The sequence below is a fragment of the Phoxinus phoxinus genome (genome assembly GCF_949152265.1).
Source record: "Phoxinus phoxinus genome assembly, chromosome: 21".
In the NCBI taxonomy this organism is placed as follows: Eukaryota; Metazoa; Chordata; class Actinopteri; order Cypriniformes; family Leuciscidae; genus Phoxinus; species Phoxinus phoxinus.
The window spans coordinates 18,902,052-18,927,009 of record NC_136896.1 but is presented as its reverse complement, the minus strand read 5'-3'; the positions used below and the strand labels follow the sequence as shown (position 1 = coordinate 18,927,009).

General features: G+C 42.0%; 1 protein-coding gene and 1 long non-coding RNA gene across 3 annotated transcripts in view; one reads left to right on the top strand and one right to left on the bottom strand.

Annotated features, from left to right (window-relative positions):
- arhgap23b (Rho GTPase activating protein 23b) overlaps positions 1-24,958 on the top strand; it is a 322,411-nt gene that overhangs the window by 63,642 nt on the left and 233,811 nt on the right. The window lies entirely within an intron of this gene.
- Positions 11,502-13,775, bottom strand: LOC306990062. Of its 2 annotated transcripts, none has more exons than XR_013795808.1 (3): positions 12,402-12,584; positions 12,033-12,141; positions 11,502-11,692 (listed from the first exon to the last, which is right to left on the bottom strand). It is a non-coding gene; the product is annotated as an uncharacterized lncRNA (long non-coding RNA). The 2 variants fall into 2 exon arrangements; XR_013795807.1 differs by lacking the exon at positions 12,402-12,584 and adding an exon at positions 12,662-13,775 and having other exon boundaries at positions 11,512-11,692.

Below are 24,958 nucleotides of genomic sequence, written 5' to 3'. Positions count from 1 at the left end.
CATTTTTAGATTTACCTGGGACGTCGTGAAAACGGCGTTTGTGTGCAGGCAAACGGGCCTTGATGCCGGTTTGGTGACTGCAGAATACACTGGCACGGTCACGTGTGTTGGGACCGTGCGAGCGAAAAGTTTTGGTGAAAATCCGGCCGCAGCGGGATTTGAACACCGTCGCTTTCCTAGGCTGGCTAGGGAACCTGGTCGAAATGGGGCTTTCCCGGACTCTGCAACCCAGGGTTATTATAGTTTTGCATTATTCATTAGTTTTTATTTTTATTTCGTTTTAACTTTGTGGTTTCAAATTCAGTTTAGTTTTAATTAGTTTCTAACGTGGGTTTGCTAGTTTATTTTTTATTTTTTGAAAATGCTTAGTTTTAGTTTAGTTTTAATTAGTTTTAGTATTAGTTTTAGTATTAGTTTTAGTCTTTTTATATATATACACAATACAATAGGAATACAACCGGCAGGCTGCAATCGGGAGCCCGACGCGAAGCGGAGTACTCTGAAGGGGTTGTATTCCCAATAACTACCGACTCGCTATACATTATCCCGCTTATTACATGGCTACCTATCAAATAAATCACTACTTTGAAACAAAATATTGATTTAAAAAGGAGTTTATTGATAGTTTACGATTGTATTGCTTCCGCTAAGCTTCCGCCAAAGAAAATGGTGCGCTCCGTCTACGGTTAGAATTCTGTGATGGTGTGACCAAATACAGAATTTTATTTTATCACTTCGGGGTAGGTACGCGAGCCGAATTTGGGACTAGTTGGCACTTCAGCACTGCGTTGTCATCGGGTCCAGGCGAAGGTCCTTCGTCAGATCTGGATGCGGCCTGGATCCGTCAGGCCGAGGGAAAACCTCGGTATTGTAAGCCGCGCTATATTAGTCCATTGAGGGTTTCCAATAATACGGGGAAGGTTTCTTACGTGTTCCGTCTTTTCTCATGGTAAAGTATTTTGGGTTAAATGCAATACATTTCTCACATGTATTTACTCGTTATTTCATCTGACTCCATAAATGAAAGGTTTTGATAATATCTACATCACTAAAAGGGAGCGAATGTTTGACTATTACTTTTAAACTATTAAATGAACAAGGTCAAAATCAGTTTGAATAATCAAATGTAAACAGTTTATTATTTCTACCAGAAAGACTCGGGAGAATAGATACTCGATAATTATACATTTATTAACAGCCCAGCAAGCCACATGCAATAAGTTCTTTGGCGTAGGCCCCGTCCGTAACTCGCAATCCGAGGGTACGGATTCAGCATTTCCCGCCTGAAGATGGCGGGGGCGCAGCCGACCCCCAATGCGGTATTGGAAGGGACCATCCTGGTGGTGGTGGGGAGGTTGAAGGGGAAATCCTATGGTGATAGGAAGGATGGACGGAGGAACCCATCTCTTGCTGGAGGGAAGAAATCATCTTGGTGGTGGAGGGGTGGATGGAGGTGAGTGAAGCGTCAGCATCTGCGAACTCAGACAAGTGTAAGTACGGGTCTTTTATACTTGAATTGGATAGATGAGAAGATAATCAATGACGCAACAATTGAGTCTTCCCAGCAGAACTTACGCTAAAGCTTCCATGTCAGGTATCAGGTCAATTGTATAATCAATTCAAAGATAATCAATACAAAACATGAATAAAGCGAACCCAACCTGAATAAATACATGAGGCTGGGAGTCTCGGTCACTCCCAGCCATCATGGGCCAGTCTGGATACAGAAAGCGCCCCGATTCCTCTGCCACATTCCATTAAATAGCCAAAACCGCTTTCACATGGTTAACAATGGGAATTTACATTCAGTTGACACATTTTGGGGGTAGGAGACCATTTGCCTAGAGACAACCTTCCTTTGTGTGCCAGTTTCTCTAAACTTCTCAAAACCTGATTTCTTTTTGTTTAACTTAGTTGGAAAGGAGACATTTGTACCACTCACTATTAGACATTTTAAATGATACTAAACATAATAATAATTCACATTAAACCACATATATATTCTTGTGTGAGTCTTTAGGCGTGAGAGGGAGTGAGACTGCATGGGGGAGGTCAGATGTTAATTTCCAGCAAGGTCCTTTGTTTCATAGACCAGTCTATCTCTCCAACCAGTTTTTCCAGCCTTACAGGATAAACAAAGACACTAAAATTAGCGTAGATGCCATTCTTCTTATGATGTAACGAGTATATCAGGATATAAGGGAAGTGTTCCCAGTTCCGGCTGACCTAATCTATGTAGCCTAACATTGAATTATAGAAGTCTATAATGTATTATGTGAATGATAGGTCAAAGAGATGTGTTTTTAGTCTAGCTTTGAACTGACAGAGTGTCTGCTTCCTGGACAATGGTAGGACGACTGTTCCAAAGTTTTGGTCCTAAATAGGAAAAGGATCTACCGCCAGCAGTCGATTTTGATATTCTAGGTATTATTAACTGGCCGGAATTTTGAGATCGCAATAGACGTGAAGGACTATAATGCGTTAAGAGCTCGCTCAAGTACTGTAGAGCTAAACCATTTAGTGCTTTGTAAGTGTAGCGACAATAACTTTCGGGGAATAAATAACTCAAAATGAAGTGAATATTCATGAGTCTATGAATATGATTTGCTTATCGTCTACAAATATTAAATTCCCCAAAGAGGGAATATTCAATAATCTAAAGGTAACCTTTACCAGAATTAATTTCAGTTATCTGATCAATCTGTTCGTTCCGCGAACTGGATGCTAGACTTCCTTATCAAACAGTAATAAAAGTACCCTTCTTACAAACCCCAAGAACGATTAATCTTCTGATCAGGAATTTTTTTTCCTATGTTTGTACAATTTAGGTTACTGAAATAGTAACAAGAAAATAAACCTTAGTAGCTTGGATCATGCGCTTTCAGGGACTTTGGTGAGCAATTCAAGAAGCTTATTGGGTTTAATAAAAACAAACTAAAGAATACATGACTACGATTCACACAGAGTAAATATGAGTATATAGAAAAACAAACAGTACAATTCAAAACAAGATAATCGAATAACGAATAATAAAGAGAGAGAGAGATCAGAGAGAGAGAGAGAGAGTGATCAGTTAACTTTCAAAAGAGACCCCAAGTATGGTTAAGATAATCCTGCACACAGCAATAGCCTAGACAACCTTAAACAGCAGTTTCAATCGTGATGTAAAATACTTGCTTTTGGTCTGGCTCTTGTGTGTAGCTGAGTTCAAATTGTCCTTTGGAGCAGTTTTCTGGAGTCCCTTCAAGAGCAGATGATGCGCGAACTCGCCGGTTAACACGAATGTACAACCTTACCGAGCGATGACTAGACTTGAGTTCGTTTAGCTCGCGGAGACACTGAACTAAGTCTAGACTCAGACGGAAATAAAGAAAAGACTAAGATGAAAACGAAATTTAAGAAAATAAATGGAGAGACTCCTTGAAGGAGTTTTCTCATGAAGATAAGGATACTCTTTCTCTGGTGGAATGCGCAGAGCTAGGGTACAGAATTGTCTTTATGGGCGAGGTGGGTCACACCTAGTTCCCTTGAATGGACCAATAATTTATGAGAAACTGAGGCGGGAAAAAGGCTCTTTGTTTAATTTCGTCCAACCCCCTTTTTAATTTTTGGTGGTGACAAAATTGAGCATTTATTCTCAGAAAGATGGTTCTTCTGAAATAATGCATCTTTTTGTGATTTGTCGTCGATATTCGAAGCAGTCTGGTTTTTACGATTATACAGACACCACAAACTACAATGTTGCGAGTCAGGAACACAGAGATACAGGATTGTTCGTAATTACGAGCATATAGAGTTTGATTATCACACTGTACACATTAGAACTAATTCTAATATGACATATACATACATCTAAGCACAAAAAGAGATACATTTAATACATTTAAAGGTAGTTTTCATAAAAAAGGTCCATGGCGATCGCAAAAGCCTGTCTACCGATATGTGTGTGCGTGTGTGGAATGTCAGGTCGTGCCGCGCTCCATCCTGCAGATGGCTGAGCGCCAGCCGCCATTGGCGTTACAGTCCCCATTTTTGGTCGGATGATGCCCTGTGGTCATTGTCGGACAACACCCATCACAATGGTCGGATGGCAGGTGAATCGTGACGGTCGGGTAGCAGGTGTTTGTTAGGGCTGAGGACTCAACTCGATGAGGTCCGCATCGGTTTCTGGTGTGGTACCCTCCCTCCGGGGTTTCCATCGGAGACCTCCAGACATGGCTGTCGTGAGTTTGGCTGTAGTGGAACGCATCTCGTTGAGTCTCCTGTACAGGATGAAGGCCACGCCCAGGGTCAGGGTGTGTCCGATGATCGTAGAGATACACAGTGCAGTGTCAGCTGCGGTCCAGGCTTGGGCCACAGGTGAGGTATTCAGGATGGGCAATCGGGATAATGCTTTGAGGGCTGTGTCGATGGGAGCAATGTCAATGAGCTGAGACCCCCCTTTTTCAATCCACAGTTCTAATTCTGGGTCTAGGGTGAGGTTGTGGTTCTTGAAAAAGGATGGGATTTCTAGTTCTGATTGATACTCTTCACTCGGAAGATGGTACAAGGCCAAATCGTCAAGGTGGAGAATGGCCCCTCGCAGTATCTGAATCCACATGCTCTGGTTAAGCAGGTTGACACGGGTGGCGGTGTCGTGCTGGTCGTAGATCAGTGTAGCGGTCACCTGTCACCTACGATCTCTGCTTGCGTATCGGTGACTTGGACGCGAGGCCTGGGGTCGGCAGGGCAACGTGTGACACTGATCATGGGTTGCAATCCGCAGATTCCATCAGTGTTGTCTCTGAGGAAAGGTTTGCTCGGGCAGAGATAATGTATGTCTTTGGTCAGGGTGCACATGTGCAGGTTTGGGGCCAAGTACAGCTGTGTGTCGCTGTCGTGGTAAGCCACCACCTCGGGGTGCGTACCTTAAGGTGAGTGTTACCCTTCCAAAACCCCACATTGATAATGTATTTGAGTCGGTAGATTCGGCTCGACTCGATGATGGGTAAGTTAAGAAGGAACCCCACCTCTGTCTGTTCGGGGTCCACATAAAGGGGAATGGCGCTACCCAGAGAGTAGGCAAGGTGTATTTGCAGAGGGTGTGTTGATAGTGGACGCCAGCACGGTTTGCACAAGGCTTAAGGGTATCAGGTATGGTGGGATTCTACCCATGGCTAAGCTGTCGATGGAGGAGCTCACTTCCCGTAGCATGTCAGTCATTAACGCTGTGACCAGCTGCGTTTGGGCAAAGTCATTCTGGAAGTCAGTAAACAGCTGTTTCATGGAGTTCACGGTCTGGTTCAGCAGAACACTGTGGGTGTTTAGAATGACCACCATTCCTCTCAATGTCTTGCCAATGGTTTGTAAAGATGCATTCTGTGTGATGAGTTCCTCTTTTAGCTGTGGGAGTTTAGTCTGAATTTCAGCCACATGCCGTCTCACAGTGGCTATGTTTACTGCATTGACACTGGACATACCAATATTAAACAGAGTTCCAACGGCAGCGGCGGCTCCGAGCAACGCTCCCAGGAACCTTTTGGAGCGGCGGTTGTGTCCACCTAACTCCGCTTGGGTGACCGTCATCTTCTCAAGTTGGTTGAGCATGTGCTGGACATCGGCCTCTGCGAGAGAGTCCTCTGTCCAATGAGCACCGGCCCAGCTGTATTGGGCTACTGCGCGAGGGTAGTGTGCTCTGTAGACGTTGCGGGGGTCGAGTCGAATGTACACTTTCTGGGTGTGCGTCCGGCAATTTATGATCAGGAGTCCCGGTTGCTCTCTCAAGACGATACCCGAGGCGGGACCTGGTGTGATGATGTCTGGTGGCGGCTGGCTTCTGGTTGACTGGAGGCACAGAACGGCAAACCACAGCAGTATCCTGGTAAAGGCATGAGGGAGAGAGAGAGAGGAAGGGATGAAAAATTTCAGCGAGGGTCGTCCTTGGTTGACTAGGACAGTCTGTTAAAGACCGTTTGACTAGTTACCAAAAATCCAAATCACAGTCTCTGCTGCACCAAATTAATTGATATAAATACTAGTGTAGAACATTTAATAGAAACTGTGTCTATTCCTCGTTTAGTGAGATCAAATAATAAATCTACTGTAGGATCTAGGAAAAATCTAATTGTTATTAAAACAGAAAATCTCGCTATTAGTGAACAAAAACAATTTCTAAAGCTAGGTCTTCTGAACATTAGATCACTCACACCTAAAGCAGCTTTTGTAAATGAAATAGTCATAGATAATAGCATCGATGTACTTTGCCTTACTGAAACCTGGCTTAAACCAAATGATTATTTTGGTCTAAATGAGTCTACTCCACCAGGAGACTGTTATAAACATGATCTCCGTCTGATTGGTCGTGGCGGCGGTGTTGCAACAATCTACAGATATATCTAAGAGATATTCTTAATGTTACTCAGAAAACAGGTGACAAATTTAATTTGTTTGAAGTACTTGTATTAAATGTTACGCTCTTAGATGTAATAAAAAATCCCTATTATCTCTAGCCCTGGCTACCATATATAGACCGCCAGGGCCGTACGCTGAGAGTTTGCAGATTTTCTCTCAGATCTATTGGTCAACGTCGATAAAGTATTAGTTGTTGGAGATTTCACCATATCATTGTTGGATAATTCAAATGATGCGTTAGGGGCTGCGTTTACAGATTTATTAAACTCCTTTGGGGTCAAGCAAAACGTCACCGGACCAACTCATCGTCTTAATCATACACTCGATTTAATTATATCATACGGAACCGATCCAACCGATATAGATATCATTCCACAAAGCGATGGTGTCAGTGACCACTTCCTGGTAACTTGTATATTACGGACTACAGTACTATGTCACGCTGCGCCGCGTTACCGACCAGGCAGAACAATCCTTCCACCCACCATAGATCATTTCTCAAATTGCTTATCTGATTTGTCTCAGTTACTGCCTGAACCCAAACAAACAGATGAATTAGAGGAAGTAACTAGCACTATGAGCACCATTCTCTCTAGAACATTGGATATTGTTGCACCCATTAGATTAAAAAAGGTCAGAGAGAAAAGTAAAGCACCATGGTACAACAATTCTACGCATGTTCTAAAGAGAGAAACCCGTAAAATAGAGCGTAAATGGAAACAAACTAATTTAGAAGTCTTTAGAGTCGCGTGGAAAGACAGTGTGTCACGTTATAAAAAGGCCCTAAAAGCGGCAAGGGCTGAGCATCTTCGCAAACTAATAGAAAACAACCAAAATAATCCAAGGTTTTTATTTAACACCGTGGCTAGACTAATAAATAAACAGACATCACCTGACCAAAATATTCCGTTACAGTTTAGCAGTAATGATTTCATGAACTTCTTCACTGAGAAAATAGAAAGCATCAGAACCACAATTGTAAACGTTCAATCTTCAATCGCGCCTTATAATTCAGCCTCAATTATCATCCCGCAAGAACAAATACAGTGCTTTACAACTATAGAACAAAAAGAGTTAAATAAACTTATCACTTTATCTAAAACAAGTCAAGTCAAGTCAAGTCATCTTTATTTATATAGCGCTTTTTACAATACAGATTGTATCAAAGCAACTTCACAGTGATAACATGAAAATAATACAAAAAATAATTTCATCATCGTCCACCTTTAAGGCAGATCTATAATATTGTTGAATATGAAATGTCCCCAACTAAGCAAGCCAGAAGGTAAGGCAACAGCGGCAAGGAACCAAAACTCCATCAGGTGACAGAAAGGAGAAAAAAACCTTGGGAGAACCCAGGCTCAGTCGGGGGCCAGTTCTCCTCTGGCCAATGAGTGAACAGTGTATGAAGTTCAGAATGAATCAGAGTATTTGTCCAGTTCCGGTTGGTTGAAGTCGGAGTGGAGAGGAGGAGAGACCGGTTGACACTTCAGGTCATTGGGGTCGTCGTGTCCTGGCGCTGGTCCTTCATCAGATCTGGATACGGCCTGGTTCCGGTGGACAGCAGTAAACCTCGGGATAGACAGAGAGACTAATATTAGCGTAGACGCCATCCTTCTTATGATGTACCAAGTACATCAGGATTACGGGAAGTGTTCCCGGTCCCGGCTGTTCTAAACTATGGAGCCTAATTATAAGTCTATAATGTGTTATGTGTATGCTAGGCCGAAGAGATGTGTTTTTAGTCTAGATTTGAACTGACAGAGTGTGTCTGCTTCCCGGACAATGGTAGGAAGACTGTTCCAAAGTTTTGGTGCTAAGTAGGAAAAGGATCTACCGCCAGCAGTCGATTTTGATATTCTAGGTATTATTGACTGGCCAGAATTTTGAGATCGCAGTAGACGTGAAGGACTATAATGCGTTAAGAGCTCGCTCAAGTACTGCGGAGCTAAACCATTTAGTGCTTTGTAAGTGATCAGCAATATTTTAAAATTTATACGATGTTTAATAGGCAGCCAATGCAGTGTTGACAGAACAGGGCTAATATGGTCATACTTCCTGGTTCTAGTAAGAACTCGAGCTGCTGCGTTTTGAACTAGCTGTAGTTTGTTTATTAAGCGTGCAGGGCAACCACCCAGTAGAGCATTACAATAATCTAGCCTTGAGGTCATAAACGCATGAACTAATTGTTCTGCATTATTCATTGAGAGCATATGACGTAATTTAGATATATTTTTAAGATGGAAGAAAGCAGTTTTACAGATACTAGACACATGACTTTCAAATGAAAGATTGGTATCAAAGAGCACACCCAGGTTCCTAACCGACGACGAAGACTTAACAGAGCAGCCATCAAGTGTTAGACAGTACTCTAGGTTATTACGTGTGGAAGTTTTTTGTCCAATAATTAGAATCTCTGTTTTTTCTGAGTTTAGTAGTAGGAAATTACTAGTCATCCAATTTTTTATATCAGCTACACTGTAAAAAATAATTCCGTAAAAAAACGGATAATGTACTGGCAGAAAATTACCAGGACATTTTCCGTTAAATTACGGACAGTTCCTTCACCTCTAAAACGGAAAATTCTGTATATTAACAGTACATTTTCTGTACCATTAACGGATAATCCTTATACAGAAATTTCTATATTTATAGAAATTTTATACCATATATTTTGGTAGCAAATAATTCAAGAACCATATATACAAATTGAACATGGTTTATTTTTGTACAAATATTCATGTAAACATTCTTAAATGCATTCAATGAGTAAAGATATAAACATATAAATATATATGACAAATGAAACAATGTACAAAGACCCATTAAAAAGTGCTTGTATTGTGGAATAAGTTTAGACATTAAACAAACAAGAGACAGAATTAAAAAAAGAAAACATGAGCAGGTACTTGCACAATATTGGTGTTGCACCAAATAGCTCACAAAATTCTTTGAAAAAAAACTTCATTAACTGTGAAAGTCAAGATTCAAAACATTTTCAAATGCAATTCAATACAAATACAATACAGAAAGAAAGAAACAAAAACAAATGGAATACGAATACAGGTCTGCTGCTTTTATCATTAAAAATAGCTTTAGACTTAGTCAATAGAGTGAAATGTTAGTGTTAATGCCATTTTTCTGTAAGAGAACACCATATTCCTTAAAGTGTTAGTTCACCAAAATTTTTTAATTGTCATTAATTACTCACGCTCATGTTGTTCCACGCCCCACAAGACTTCCATTCGTCTCCATAACAAAAATTAAGATATTTTTGAGGAAATCGGAGAGATTTCTGTCCCTCCATTGACATCTTACGCAACTACCAATTTCAAGGTTCAGAAAGGTATACAGACATAAATGTAATCCATGTGACTCCAGTGGTTTAACCTCAAATTTATGAAATAAATGTGCACAAATGTTTGGTGTGAAGAAAAAAAATACACATCTTTTCTCACAAAATATAGATCGCTGACACGATCACAAGAGCACCACAATGCATGTGTGCTGCTGACCCAGCAGGGCGAGAATGCATGGGTGAGAACACAAGCCACTGTGATCCTCGTGTGAATGTATCAAAATATTGTGACAAAAGACAATTTGTTTTTTTTTCTACACACAAAGCATTTGCATCGCTTTTTTGGGGGGGTTAAACCAATGAAAATACATAGATTACACCGTGTTCTAACTACACGCAACACACGATAAAAGGTATATTTTCCATGTCAATCTGAGTTTTTGTCCTAACCAGTGACGATTCTATTTTAGAAACGGTTTCTATTTTTCTGCGACATTGCAGCTGGAACACTACAAAAAAAAACCTGTCAACTCATTGTGAACAAACAAGTGTATTCTATGACAAAGATTGTTTCAGTCACTCAGTTGTTTAAATGGTGTAATATTTATTAATTTGATTATGTACTTATCAATTTCATTGTGACTGCTGTGCCAAGAGAACCTGTCCACACACTGTTCTGATTGGCTGTGGTTTTTAATTGTTTTTGGCGCTTTACATGGTCACGACGCATTTGGTGTGGACAGAAAAACAGCTTGTTGCTAGAATCTTATCGCATCTGGTTAGGACACCATGTTACTTTAATGATGTCTTCACTACCTTTCTGGAGCTTGAAAGTGGTAGTTGCGTAAGCTGTCAACAGAGGAAGAGAAAGCTCTCAGATTTCATAAAAAAAAATCGTCATTTTTGTTCTGAAGATGAACTAAAGTCTTGCAGGGTTGGAACATCAGGAGGAAAAACTTTCCTTCTTCGGTATGTTCAGTTAAAGGTCCATTTTGAGATTTGACAAAAGCTTAAAGGGATAGTTCACTTTGAAATTAAATTTTGGTATGTTTTAGCTTACCTGAAGTGCATCCAAGATGTAGGTGTCTTTGTCTCCGCAGTAGTTTCAATTTTGATATTTTTAGGTCAAACCGTTCTTGTCTGTCAGTCATATAATGCAGGTATAGGCACTGCCTCCAAAAGCATGCAGAGAAAAGTCCAAATTAAAAAATGCCCCATCGTAAGTGCACATTGATGGCCTAAGACACGAAACAAGCGGTTTGTGTGATAAAACGAACAGTATTTATATCGTTTTTATCTCTTTTACACAACGACGTCCAAGTGATCTGTTTACTTAGTCTGCGTAAGCGCCGGAAGGCAAAGTGATCTCTTGTGCGTGGACGTCACTCATTGTTTACACCAGAACCTATGCACAGAACAGAGATTGTAGGTAGGACGGCTAATATAAATGGTACTAGTTTGCACTTATCCGGGATGTTTAAACCGATGTAAAAAAAATTAATTTACGCAAGCTCGCGCGAACTCATCCGGGAGATCACTTCCGGAGCTTTACGGCGCTTACGCAGACTACGTAAACAGATCGCCTGGACGTGGTTGTGTAAAAGAGATAAAAACGAAATAAATACTGTTCGTTTTATCACACAAAGCGCTTGTTTCGTGTCTTAGGCCATCAATGTGCACTTACGATGGGGCATTTTTTAATTTGGACTTTTCTCTGCATGCTTTTGGAGACAGTACCTATATACCTGCATTATATGACTGACAGACAAGAATGGTTTGACCTAAAAATATCACAATTGAAACTACTGCGGAGACAAAGACACCTACATCTTGGATGCACTTCAGGTAAGCTAAAACACACCAAAATGTAATTTCAAAGTGAACTATCCCTTTAAACTTTACATGGATTTTCAGTTGTTCATACAGGAACTTCAGCAGTCTTGGAGGAATGTGTAGACGTTTGGTTTCCTTCATCTCAGCCTTTTCGACCTTCATTCAGGATTTCTGCACAGGAAAGTTGCATATGAAGAAAAAAAATATGTGTGTTTAGCTACACACGAAATTAAATGAAGGAAATTGAACTACAAAGTATCATGCAGACCAGGTTGAGGTTGAAAAATAATCGTACAGTATTTTACGTTCGTTAAATTATCAACTGCCATCCCTAATTCTCAAATTCAAACACTGTATTAAATGCTAAGACTTCTGTTTCCAGTGGAATCCAATTGCATGTTATGTTAGCTTGTCTGCTCAACTATACCTTATATGTTTCATTATTTTCAATTATAAACAGTAACACAACAACATGCTCTATAAATAATTTCATTAAAAATGTGTTGCTTACCTTTATGAACTCCAGGATAAGTGCCATTTTGTAGCTCACTGCCTCAATAGGGTAGGAGATGTGGTCAATAATAACTTATTGAATGACAGCAATCCTGAAAGCCCATCACCTTAAACAAATAAGATATTACAAAATGAAAAACATTACACGACCACTTCAGAAAACCGCTCCAAAAACAGTTGTTTAAATCTTCCTTATAAAATGATTTTCTACTGACCTATAAGCGTAAAAATCTTTGAAGGGGCTATTCAGCAACCAACTTTTTCTATAAACATTTTTCCTCAGACTTTAAATTTAAATGTGTTTTGCCAATATTGAGTACTCATAATGATTAATAATAATAAAATACTAATAAAACAAAATACAAACCCATATAAGGAGCATGCAGGGTGGTGCTTGGGATGCACAGTAACTTACATCAGGAAAGTCCTGTCAATAGATAAAACAACAGAAACTATGAAACAAACTATAATAAAGTATAATAGCAGTCATGTTAAATGTAAATTATTATTTCAAGGTCATTATTAGGGGTTTAAAGTCATATGTGTCGTGTGTGTATAATGTCTGTGTGTCGTCTAAAACAAAAACAAGACAATAAAAAGTCTAACGTAAACATAACATTAACGTACCTCATTTGGAAGAAAACGTGGTGTTTTCCTTTATCCAGCTGTACTGCATCTTCACACAGTCTTCACGTTGTATCTTCATGCCTTTTAAATCAAGTCTTAAATGGCCTTTCCTTTTCTCGACGATTTTATCTGGTAGCTTTTGTTTGAAGCCATTAAACTGCTCCAAAAACACGAGTAACGTTACTGCACTTCATCCTGGTTAACGGGTGCGCTCGGCACGAAATAAACCGCATCACCGACCAAATAAAAGCCAATAAACCAGTTACAACGAGGACACTATAACACATACAACTTCCACGAGTGTGAAATAAATATTTCAATGTGTGACGATAAGCATAAAATGATAAACGCGACGGCTCCGACATTCATTTGCCTAACAAGCCGGGTGGCAACCAAATAACATTACGTAAACAGCTTATTTGACTCTTAGCTAAATATAATTTTCGGTTTTTACCACAGAAGTGTCAGAATAACTTCCACACATCCGAAATCCGACTTTATAAAGCAACTTTGGCCGCGGTCATCTGCGTGTGTAATGGCGCTTGCGTCTCAAACTTTTCGCGCCGATCAGGTTCTAGTTCCCACAATGCAACGCGTAATTCAAAATACGGGTAAAAGTCCTGTAAAAGACAAATACGGAAAATTCCTTCAAATTAATATGGTACATTGTACCGTATTTTTACGGAATTTTTTTACAGTGTATGCATTCCGTTAATTTTGTGAATTGGTAGGTTTCGTTAGGTTTTGAAGAAATATACAGCTGAGTATCGTCGGCATAACAGTGAAAGCTAATTCCATGTTTCCTAATGATATCTCCTAATGGTAGCATATACAGAGTGAACAGCAGTGGTCCTAGTACTGAGCCTTGTGGTACGCCATACTGAACTTGTGATTGATAAGACATCTCTTCATTTACTGCTACAAACTGATAACGGTCAGATAAGTATGATTTAAACCATGCTAGTGCAATTCCACTAATGCCAACATAATGTTCGAGTCTATTTAAAAGGATGTTGTGGTCAATGGTGTCAAATGCAGCACTAAGATCCAGTAGTACCAATAGAGAGATACAACCACGATCAGATGATAAGAGCAAATCATTTGTGACTCTAACGAGAGCTGTCTCGGTACTATGGTACGGTCTAAATCCGGACTGAAAATCCTCGCAGATATCATTTCTTTCAAGAAAGGAACACAGTTGTGAGGATACTGCTTTTTCTAATATCTTTGACAGAAAAGGCAGATTCGAGATCGGCCTGTAATTGACTAGTTTTGTAGGATCAAGTTGCTGTTTTTTAACAAGCGGTTTAATCATAGCTAGCTTAAAGGTTTTTGGTACGTATCCTAGAGACAAAGATGAATTAATGATATTAAGAAGAGGATCTATGACATCTGGAAGCATCTCTTTCAGCAGCTTAGTCGGTATTGTCACGGGTATGGTGCGGATGAAGACAGGCAGAGGCAAAAAGCTCCAATTCAAACTTTTACTAATAATACATTTACACAAAAACGGGTACAGGCAGCTGGGTAACACATCCAATACAACGTAACATAAACAAACATTGACCGACCACTGAAGGGAGAAAGACAGGAACTTAAATACAGAGGATGACGAGGGTACAACAGGTGAAGACAATGAAGGGTGATTAACTGATTAACTAGACAGGTGATGAAAATGAACTAATGAAAATGACGACAGAGATGACGAAAAACACTGAATGAGAAAAAACAACCTAAAAGTCCATAGAAACAACAGAAAACACATTAACAATGTGACAGAACCCCCCCCTCCCCCCAGGCGCGTCCTCGCGCCGTAAAACATCCAAAGGGGTGGGAGGGTGGGCGCCCTGGAGGCTGATGAACAGGTGGCCGATCTGGAGCAGGAAGCCTCCAGGGCGGAGCAGGACGTGCCGGTGGCCAGGGCGGAGCAGGATGAGGGCGTGGCCATGGCGGAGCAGACGGACCCTCAGGCGTCCATGGTGGTGAGGACCCTTCGGGCGGCCATGGCGGTGAGGACCCTTCGGGCGGCCATGGCGGTGAGGACCCTTCGGGCGGCCATGGCCGTGAGGACCCTTCGGGCGGCCATGGCGGTGAGGACCCTTCGGGCGGCCATGGCCGTGAGGACCCTTCGGGCGGCCATGGCGGTGAGGACCCTTCGGGCGGCCATGGCGGTGAGGACCCTTCGGGCGGCCATGGCGGTGAGGACCCTTCGGGCGGCCATGGCGGTGAGGACCCTTCGGGCGGCCATGGCGGTGAGGACCCTTCGGGCGGCCATGGCGACCGTGTCGGCAGGGCCTCCACGATCCCCTCAGAGGACTTATTGCCCCCCCCCAAAATTTTCTTGGGGAGGTCAGCACTGGACTGGACCCGCGGCGAAGAGGACTCTGAGCTGACCGGGGCCAGCGGCGAAGGCGGTCCTGGGCTGGACGGGACCAGCGGCGAAGGCTCTGGGCTGAACGGGACCAGTGGCGAAGGCCCTGGGCTGGACGGGACCAGCGGTGCAGGAAGCTCTGGGCTGGACGGGACCAGCGGTGCAGGAAGCTCTGGGCTGGACGGGACCAGTGGTGCAGGAAGCTCTGGGCTGGACGGGACCAGCGGTACAGGAAGCTCAGGGCTGGACGGGACCAGCGGTGCAGGAAGCTCTGGGCTGGACGGGACCAGCGGTGCAGGAAGCTCTGGGCTGGACGGGACCAGCGGTACAGGAAGCTCTGGACTGGACGGAACCAGCGGTGCAGGAAGCTCTGGGCTGGACGGGACCAGCGGTGCAGGAAGCTCTGGGCTGGACGGGACCAGCGGTGCAGGAAGCTCTGGGCTGGACGGGACCAGCGGTGCAGGAAGCTCAGGGCTGGACGGGACCAGCGGTGCAGGAAGCTCTGGGCTGGACGGGACCAGCGGTGCAGGAAGCTCTGGGCTGGACGGGACCAGCGGTGCAGGAAGCTCTGTGCTGGGCAGCGATAAGGGCTCTGTGCTGGGCAGCGATGAGGGCTCTGTGCTGGGCAGCGATGAGGGCTCTGTGCTGGGCAGCGATGAGGGCTCTGTGCTGGGCAGCGATGAGAGCTCTGTGCTGGGCAGCGATGAGGGCTCTGTGCTGGGCAGCGATGAGGGCTCTGTGCTGGGCAGCGATGAGGGCTCTGTGCTGGGCAGTGATGAGGGCTCTGGCGCAGGATCAGCGGGCTCTGGCGCAGGATCAGCAGGCTCTGGCGCAGGATCAGCGGGCTCTAGTTCCTCCCACTGCAACAGCGAAATCTGGAAGCCAAAAAGCTCAGGCACCGGCTCCTGAAGTTCCGGAGCGACAGGTGAGACCGCGAGGGAAGACCCAGACACCAAAAGGGCTTTATCTAAAAAGTCACAAAAAGGTAGATTTAAGTCTCCCAACAGTAGTAACTGGTCCCGGGGATCGTCCAGTCCGCACCAGAAGCGCTGCTTCAAATCGTTCTCACTCCAGTACACATCTTGGTGGAGGTGGAGGTACAACTCCACGAATTCCTCCATGGAACACCCATTCTGGTTAAACAGAAATGCCTCCATGGTGTCCTCCTCCATAACTTTTGGGTCGGTCAATCTGTCACGGGTATGGTGCGGATGAAGACAGGCAGAGGCAAAAAGCTCCAATTCAAACTTTTACTAATAATACATTTACACAAAAACGGGTACAGGCAGCTGGGTAACACATCCAATACAACGTAACATAAACAAACATTGACCGACCACTGAAGGGAGAAAGACAGGAACTTAAATACAGAGGATGACGAGGGTACAACAGGTGAAGACAATGAAGGGTGATTAACTGATTAACTAGACAGGTGATGAAAATGAACTAATGAAAATGACGACAGAGATGACGAAAAACACTGAATGAGAAAAAACAACCTAAAAGTCCATAGAAACAACAGAAAACACATTAACAATGTGACAGGTATAGGGTCTAACATGCACGTTGTCGATTTAGATGATTTGACGAGTTTGCAAAATTCTTCCTGTCCTATAGCAACGAATGAATCAAATTTTCCCTCAGGGAGACTACAATGCACTTCCTGATGCGATACTGTATTAGACGGTTGCATAGTTATAATTTTGTCCCTGATATTATCGATCTTATAAGTGAAGAAATTCATAAAGTCATTACTGCTGTGTTGCTTGGAAACTTCTGGGCTTGAAGCTTTCTTTTTCGTTAGTTTAGCCACTGTTTCAAATAAATACCTAGGATTATGTTTATTTTCTTCTAATAGGGTTGAAAAATAAGCAGATCTAGCAGCTTTTAAAGCCTCTCTGTAAGCAATCGAGCTCTCCTTCCATGAAATCCGAAACACCTCTAGTTTTGTTTTCTTCCAGTTGCGCTCCATTTTTCTGGCTGCTCTCTTAAGGGCCTGAGTGTGCTCGTTGTGCCACGGCGTTGGACTATGTTCTTTAATCTTCTTTAAGCGCAGCGGAGCAACTGTGTCTAAAGTGCTGGAAAAGAGAGAGTTAAAAGTTTCTGTTGCAATATCAAGTTCTTCTAAGCTATCCGGGATGCTGGGATGATGAAACTGATTAGGAAGATTATTGATAAAGCAATCTTTAGTGGCAGAAGTGATCGGTCTAACATATTTATAACACGGAGTCGGCTTTGCAGCCTTGGCTAAATGTAATTTACACGAGACTAGATAGTGATCTGAGATGTCATCGCTCTGCTGCAGTATTTCAATGGCATCAACATCTATTCTATGTGATAGTATTAGATCTAGAGTATGATTACGACAATGAGTCGGTCCTGACACGTGTTGTCTAACTCCAATTGAGTTTACAATGTCTTTAAATGCCAATCCCAATGCATCTTTTTCATTATCTATGTGTATATTAAAGTCACCAACAATTAGTACTTTATCTGCAGCCAATACTAATTCTGATAGAAAGTCCGCAAATTCTTTGATAAAGTCTGTATGGTGCCCTGGTGGCCTGTATACAGTAGCTAGCAGAATTTTCAAACGTGATTTATCGTTTACACTATATATTTTTACATTAAGCACCAACACTTCAAAAGAATTATATTTACAACTAGATTTCTTAGTGGTTTTGAAAATATTACTATAAATTACAGCAACACCTCCTCCTTTGCGTTTCAGACGAGGTTCATGTTTATAACCGTAGTCTTGTGGGGTTGACTCATTTAAAGCAATGTAATCGTTTGGTTTTAGCCAGGTTTCTGTTAAACACAGCACATCTAGGTTATAATCTGTAATCATATCATTAACTATTAGCGCTTTTGAAGTAAGAGATCGAATATTCAGCAACCCCAGCTTTATCATTTGCTCATTTGTAGTATATCTGTTTTTTATTTGTTGAAGATCAATAAAATTTTTAAACCTTAGATGGGTTTGAACGTATTTTGGATTTCCAAGTTCGGGGAACAGACACAGTCTCTATATGATGATATCTAGGTGAAAGAGGCTCTATGTGATGGGATTTATCTGACCTTGGTGACGTGAGGCCGCTAGCAGACGGTCGGTTAAGCCAGTCTGTCTGCTTCCTGACCTGAGGCCCAGATTGTCATGTTTTATCTCTAAGACTATGAGCCAAATTACTAGAGAGAAGAGCAGCACCATCCCAGGAGGGATGAATACCATCTCTTTTCAACAGGTCAGGTTTGCCCCAAAAACTTTTCCAATTGTCTATGAATTCTATATTATTTCGTGGACACCACCCAGACAGCCAGCCATTGAGTGAACACAATCTACTAACTATCTCATCACTCCGGCGAACAGGAAGGGGGCCAGAGCAAATTACAGTGCTTGACATCGTACTTGCAAGTTCACACACCTCTTTAATATTAATTTTGGTGATCTCCGACTGGCGGAGTCGAACATCATTAGTGCCGACGTGAATAATAATCTTAGAGAATTTACGTTTAGCATTAGCCAGCACTTTCAAATTTGCTTTGATGTCAGGCGCTCTGGCTCCCGGCAAACATGTGACTATGGTGGCTGGTGTCTCTATTTTCACGTTCCGTGTAATAGAATCGCCAATAACTAGGGCACAATTAGAATAATTCTCAGTGGGTGTTTCACTGAGCGGGGCAAATCGATTTGTTATCGGAACGGAAAAGTGTTTTTTTGATCCGCGACTAGAGCGATCTCTCACTGTCACCCATCTGCCCTGCTGCACGGGCTCTACTTCAGCCGGAACCTACTCATGTAAAGAATTAACTAGGCTAGGCGCATCCAAAATAGTATCTAAAGCTCTAGCACTCTTCTTACTATTCTCGATTAAAGTTTGGATGCGTGTCTCTAGTTCTGAAATCTTCTCCGTCAGCCTGACTGTCTCCTTGCATTTATCACATATAAATCCTATATTGCCGACTGAGAAGGCTATGGTAAACATGTGACATGAAGTGCAGGTGACAATAACAGGAGAAGACATTACTCACCGTGTTTGTTGACTGATTCTTACTCACCTGGGCTTTTATGAACTCAAAGGCGCGGGCGCGCGAGAGAAAAATAAATAACTGAGCGCACGGGTGGTGCGTTAAAAGGCTAGCGAGTTAGCGTGTTGTGCTGACAATAACGGAAGCTAGCAATGTCAGGTTAATCTGAGATGTTGAGTAAGCTGTATTTAGTAGTATAAACAACTAGAATTTATAATAAATGATGGTTCAAAACAGAAAGAAATACGAAGCTAATACGAGGCTTAGACGCAGCAAACAAACTCACAGCAGCAGCAGTCACAGCGAGGCAGACAGGAGCAATTGATCACAGGAGAAGAAACAGAAGAAACAGAAACAGAAGAAACAACAACATTCTTTTTAAATCCTATACCAACTAAACTACTGAAAGAAGTGTTACCTACAGTGGAAGAGCCTCTCCTCAATATCATTAACTCGTCTCTATCTTTAGGTCACGTTCCAAAAACATTTAAACTGGCAGTTATAAAACCACTCATTAAGAAACCACAATTAGACCCACATAATCTAGCAAATTATAGACCCATTTCAAATCTTCCATTTATGTCTAAAATATTAGAAAAAGTTGTGTCCGCTCAACTGAGCTCTTTTTTGCAAGAAAATTACATCTTTGAAAAGTTTCAGTCTGGATTCAGGCCGCACCATAGCACTGAAACTGCGGTCGTTAAAATCACTAATGATTTACTTTTAGCTTCGGACCAAGGCTGTATCTCAATACCAGTTTTACTTGATCTTAGTCCTGCGTTCGATACAATAGATCACACAATACTCTTAGATCGACTACAAAATTATACTGGCGTTCAAGGACAAGCATTAAGCTGGTTTAGATCATACTTATCTGACCGCTACCATTTTGTCTATTTAAATGGAGAAAAATCGGTCATAACCTCAGTAAACTATGGAGTGCCGCAGGGATCTGTGCTAGGCCCTCTATTATTCTCAATATATATGCTGCCACTTGGAAATATTATAAGGAAACATGGAATTAGTTTCCATTGTTATGCTGATGACACTCAAATATATATTTCATCACGGCCGGATGAAAACGCTAAATTATCAAAATTGACAGAGTGTGTTAAAGATATAAAAGATTGGATGACGCGTAATTTTCTTCTATTAAATCCAGACAAGACAGAGGTACTACTTATCGGTTCAAAAAAACGCCCACAAAACCTCTTACAATACAACTTTAACATAGTAGGATGTCCTGCTACTTTATCCTCTACAGTAAAAGACCTGGGTGTCATACTAGACTGCAACCTGTCTTTTAAAAATCATATTTCATATGTTACAAAAACTGCCTTTTTCCACCTTAGAAACATTGCTAAGCTACGTAATATGCTATCAGTTTCTGATGCAGAAAAGCTAGTTCATGCATTCATGATCTCGAGACTAGATTACTGTAATGCTCTATTAGCTGGTTGTCCTGCATCCTCAATAAACAAGCTACAGTTAGTCCAAAATGCAGCCGCTAGAGTTCTTACTAGATCAAGAAAATATGATCATATAACACCGATCTTATCATCACTACATTGGTTACCTATAAAGTTCCGTTTTAATTATAAGGTATTGTTACTGACTTATAAAGCCCTAAACGGCTTAGCTCCAGTCTATTTAAAGGATCTTCTATCGCCCTATAATCCATCGCGCTCTTTAAGATCGCTAAATTCGAGGCTTTTGGTTATACCTAGGATATCTAAGTCCACCAAAGGAGGGAGAGCATTTTCACATTTAGCTCCAAAACTCTGGAATAGCCTTCCTGATACTGTTCATTGCTCAGACTCGCTCTCCCAGTTCAAAACTAGATTAAAGACGCATCTCTTCAGCCAGGCATTCATATAAATGTTTTAATCTTACAGTTAAATCCGGCCTCTAGTTCATAACCACCAGAGGAGAACTGGCCCCCGACTGAGCCTGGGTTCTCCCAAGTTTTTTTTTTCTCTCCATTGGGTCACCTGATGGAGTTTTAGGTCACCATTAGGTCACCTGATGGAGTTTTTCGTTTCCTTGCCACTGTTGCCTTTGGCTTGCTCAGTTGGGGATGTTCAATTTAATGAATCAATCAATAATACTATTGATTAGCATTACCAAACATGGACGTTTTATTATTATTTTAATTTAATACTGTGAAGCTGCTTTGATACAGTCTGTATTGTGAAAAGCGCTATACAAATATTCTTGACTTGACTTTTCGCTTCGATGGGCGCCAGTTTGACACTTGCTTTGGTGTCTCATACGTGGCTCTGGTGCTGTGGTGTGCAGCACATGGTGCGTCATGGGCACACATTGGTATGACCCCCCTTTTGCACTGTGACATAACAAGCCTTGGTGCTGTGATGTCAACAGGTGCACAACTCGTAATGATGTCCTTTGCATGCAGCATGTGCTTGGTGTCATGCACCATGGGGGTTCAGACGGCGTTCGAGGGTGGTTGGAGGGGTCTGAGAGGTGGTTTCTCATAGTCTGTAAGGAGGTGGCAGAGTCTTTGGTGAGCTGGAAGGTGCGTGGTAGCGAATTCGAACCTTGAACTGGTGTTGAGGCGTTGTCCCCATGGCTGGCTGCGGGAGTTCCCACGAACTCTGTGACCTGGCAGTCTGGCTCTGTGGGAGTTCTCGTGACCTCTGTGATGTGATAGTCTGGCTCAGGTGGCCTGTGTGACTGGATGGGGAGAGGTTCTTGAACTTGAGCCCAAATTTTCAGGTTTTTGAAGTCCAGTAAAGGCTCAAAGCGCTCTAGCAGGTCTTTGCCGATGAGGAGTTGGTAAGTTTCTCGGGCAGCTTCGTTTTCTCCCTGAACCAAGGTGTGCCCACTCAGACAACTTGTGACTTTACGCACAACCTGGCAGCGCCAAGGTGTCAATGTTCAAACGACACGGCAAAATTGGGTTTTCCCCGGAACCCTCTGTAAGTAGTGGCCGAGACTCGGGCCGCGGTTTGGGTAATTATCCCTAAAATTGCCTGATGATCCCTAAAATTGTCGCTGGTCTGGTTGACTTTCACCTTTGGCGTGCCAAATTGCTGATGTCAAAATTGCATGCCACAACCGCTGGTACGGGATTTGGAAGTGTCCAAGGCGCGTGCGGTCCGCGTTGGCAGCGCCGGTCGGGCAACCTTGCTCGCGGGAAACCACTTAGAGATGACTATCAAATCGCCCAGGGAGTACTGCAATAAATACACAAAAGGGTGAACAAGGGAAACTCAAAGTGAACTAAGGTTTGCTTGTTTAAACCAAGTGAGTTCAAATTGTCCTTTGGAGCAGTTTTCCGGAGTCCCTTCAAGAACAGATGATGCGCAAACTCGCCGGTTAACACGAATGTACAACCTCACTACCGAGCGATGACTAGAATTGAGTTTGTTTAGCTCGTGGAGACACTGAACTAAGTCTAGACTCAGACGGAAATAAAGAAAAGACTAAGATGAAAACGAAATTAAAGAAAATAAACAGAGAGACTCCTTGAAGGAGTTTTCTCGTGAAGATGAGGATGCTCTTTCTCTGGCAGAATGTGCAGAGCTAGGGTACAGAATTTTCTTTATGGGCGAGGTGGGTCACACTTATTTCCCGTGAATGGACCAATAATTTATGAGAAACTGAGGTGGGAAAAACGCTCTGTTTAATTTCGTCCAACCCCCTTTTTAATATATGGTGGTGACTAAATTGAGCATTTATTCTCAGAAAGATGGTACTTCTGAAATAATGCATCTTTTTGTGATTTGTCGTCGATATTCGACGCAGTCGGGTTTTTACGATTATACAGACACCACAAACTACAATGTTGTGAGTCAGGAACACAAAGATACAGGATTGTTCGTAATTACGAGCATATAGAGTTTGATTATCACACTGAATTAGAGCTAATTCTAATATGATATATACATACATCTAAGCACAAAAAGAGATACATTTAAAGGTAGTTTTCATCAAAAAGGTCCATGGCGATCACAAAAGCCTGTGTACCGATATGTGTGTGCGTGTGTGGAATGTCATGTCGTGCCGCGCTCGATGTTTAATTGACGGCTTTATACAATGTTTATTAGGCAGCCAATGCAGTGTTGACAGAACGTGGCTAATATGGTCATACTTCCTGGTTCTGGTAAGAACTCTAGCAGACGGTCAGTTAAGCCAGTCTGTCTGCTTCCTGACCTGAGCCCCAGAACAATAGCTTATAGCAGGAGTGCCTGAACAATAGCTTATAGCAGGCGGCTTATAAATCGTTAAAAAGGAACACTTCAGTAACACAGCACTAGAGAAAAATATATGGGATATCATATGTTACTTCAAATGTTTCCATTCGTTATGACGTTATGAAAGAGATTGGAGTAAAAACATGAAGCCTAATATTTGGCGAGTTTTGCTTTTCAAACGCACAGAACAAAACTCACAACACATTCAGAGACCATTTACTGAAGTGATTGAGTCGCTCCAAACTATGAAACATTGTTGTTACCATATTAGACATACCTACGTTTGAGCAGATATCCACAAACACAGTATTTAACAGTAAACACAGGTCTAAACATTATAATATTCCCCATATTAGAGTAAATACTCATACTAGTCTACTTTTATCATGCTGTGTTTTATTATCGAACATAAAAACATCCTTGTGTCGTACATGTATATAAATTTAACATTGAAAGGTTGCCTACAGATAGTTCACATTCCAACATGTTTCTGTCTAACTAGTAGCTACAATGTAAAGTTTATACAACAATAACATGCTTACTATTATGAGTGGAAATGTCTTACCTTAAAAATCTTCTCATCTTCAAATAGTGTTCTTCTAAATCTTCTGCGGTAAATCCAAGGTAAACAGCACAGCACAGCACAACCACAGTCTGCTTCTCGATGAAAAGCAGACGACTACGATACTGGAGTCTCTGAGTCTTTGTTTTTGAGGTGATGGGGCGTTTACAGCTCTGCGTTCCTTCAAGTGGACTATTTGCATGCCAATTGCTCATGCACGCGTGGGTGTGGTCACATTAGAGTTAACACTCTGGGGTCGGCAATCACGCCGGCGTGATCTGCTCGCTTTTTTTCTTATCAGTGCAAAAGAGATTCAAAATACTCTGTTGGTTTTGATCTTACATTTAAGTTTTTTACATCATTCGATCCAGTTAAGTTTCAATTTTTTTTGTGTACACTCACAATAAAAAACAAAGTGTTGTGTCTTTCGCCAAATAAAGAAAAATAAACATGATGCGAATTCTGCCTTCTCTCTGTCAGGGAAGTCCATTCTGAAACGCGTCCGAAAATGAACTGTAACTCAGCGAATACTTGTCACTCAGGAATGAGAGATTTGTCTTTATGAAGCTAGAATTCTCTTCTTTTAAATGAAGTAATTTATATTAAAAAACACATATTATTAGTTTATGTAATCCGTTTGAAACCAAGGAGAGGCACAGTTTTTCGTTCTCCCTTCATTATTTTTAATGAGCTGAGGCCGCCACGCCCCCCGGCGCTATTTACATGGTAATAGTTTAGGTGATGTATATGCCTCGCACACGCCCCCCGATCAATGCCATGATGAAAACACGCAGTTTCTTCGTCAGATTCACTGATAGTTCATCGCGTTTTGAGGATGGCACGCTTCTCCGGTAAAGTCGTCCTCCAGATGATTCTTCTGGACAGCGAGGAAGAATTCACCTTTTCCTCAGAGGAAGACGGTTGCATCTCAGACGGAGAACGGCTCCATTTTCAAAAGCGAATTGATCCCGCCGAGGAAACAAGTTCGAGTAAGTTGTTTAGTGTTATATAATTCTTTTTCTGATTATATAGAACTCATGTGAATTTTCAGACTATATTTTGCTTAGTTTTGGTTAGCTTTTGACATCTTACAGGAAAGATTACCTTACAATATCCCT